Source organism: Limulus polyphemus, unplaced genomic scaffold (genome assembly GCF_000517525.1).
Source record: "Limulus polyphemus unplaced genomic scaffold, Limulus_polyphemus-2.1.2 Scaffold221, whole genome shotgun sequence".
NCBI classification, from domain to species: domain Eukaryota; kingdom Metazoa; phylum Arthropoda; class Merostomata; order Xiphosura; family Limulidae; genus Limulus; species Limulus polyphemus.
This window is the reverse complement of record NW_013665831.1, coordinates 333367-335317: the sequence shown is the minus strand read 5'-3', so window position 1 is coordinate 335317 and position 1951 is coordinate 333367.

Here is a 1951-nt window from a genome sequence, read left to right as displayed (position 1 = left end):
TCTTTTGTGTTTGATTTTACTTTAATTTGACGGACACAAGTTATACACTAGAAAAACAAATCCATAAAAATATGAAACACATTTTTCAAGTACAGCAGTTAAGATGAGAACATGGCTTGTTTAAACAAACGATTATTACATTTGGGCAGTTATGAGGGCTAATCTCGTCCTCAGAGTCCTTTCATAAGGTTAAAACCTTTAACGCATATGGAGTTAACAATGTTTAATATGATAACTAGGCGTGATGTTACGGTATTCCAAGTGTTTATAAACATATGAAGAAATTCACACACGAAACCTCAGCACATAAACACTGCTGTCTGAAGTTGAGGCTCTGAAGGATGGCAGATCCATTCCACAAATTATTTTCCCTTTGGAATACATAGTACTATCCACACCCACCCTCCCTTACGTATATGGTGACGTCTTCTCTACTTCGCTACTCCTAATTTTATTTTTGTATAAATCAAATAAACCTAAAAAGCTTACTATGCACATGTAGTGACGTTGTCCCTACTTCCAAACTCTTAATCTTATTTTTGCATAGTTTAATGAAGTTTAAAAAACTTACCACGCTCGCACACGTTGCTTTTTCAATCATTTTGATGCTTAGAGGTGTGATTCGAAATGTGAAACATTGAAGTTATTAACTATAAATGCTTATTCTAAATCAATGGTTTACTTTCATCCAAGCTAGTAAAAACAAACTGCAAAGATGAAACCATATGAGCACAAAAAATCTGTTTGGTATTTACGTTACTAAAAACGAGAATTATTTTCTCATAAAAAAATGTGTATTGCCAATCAAACTAAAAATGGACCCTTTGGAGTCTCAGCAGTATGTCAGTGGATTTATAATATTAAAAATTGGGTTTTAATACCCATGATTGGCAGAACATAGATAACCCATTGTGTAGCTTTGTACTTTACAACAAATAAACCTAGAAATGAAAGAACTTTATTTTTGGTATCTTAAATTAATAAATATAAAACAATCTTTATAGATAAATCTATCTAAACGTTAAATGACAACTATTTTATAGCAATACACAGAAGCTATTTAAGGTTTACAACCATCATGAGAGAAATTACTTTTATATAGAACTCACAATTTAAATTCGATATGTATTTCAAAAAATGTGAAAAAAATAGTCTGAATGAAATATTTTCGTAGAATCCATATCAATGCAGCACCTGGTGTTGGGGAGGTTATCCTATTATACAATCTAGCAACTTCTACATAGCAAAGCACCCCTCATATTGATGATGTATCCCTATCAATAAGATGCAAATTACGTCAATGCCCTCATAACGTCATTACATTTACATGAGTTTGTCGAAATTGGGTCAATGTCATGTTTGTTTCCTTCCAGCTCCAGATGGTCACCTTAACTACTGCTGGGTCTAGTGCGTGCAATAAAAACCCTGATTTAGCCTGTAAGCCTACTGCTGTCCTACCATGAGACGGGGCATTGCTAGGTGACATCACAAGAAGGTGCATTCCTAACATTGATCTTTTCATATTATTTCATTAAGTTTATATTTCTTGCTTTTATAATTAATTATTAATGAAACTTCCTACAATACTGTAGAGAAAGATGACTTTACCAAAATAATGTGTGTGTGTGTGTATATATCCTACCTTTGAAGATTTGAAGAACAAACAAAATCTGTAAAATAACTGCAAAAGGAAAAATTCTTGGCAAAATATCTCAATAAAGGAAAAGAAAATACATATATTTTCTATCACAATATATAAATACAATGTTTACTGTCTATCATTACAGAATATACTTTGCAATTAGGCAGTTATACATATTATAAAAACCCTTGAAAATCTCCCTACATCTCACAATGTGATGCTTAAACATATGTTGCACTAGAGGATGACCCCCATTTCGACAAGGTAGCATGAATCTAGCATATATATATATATATATATATAGTATAT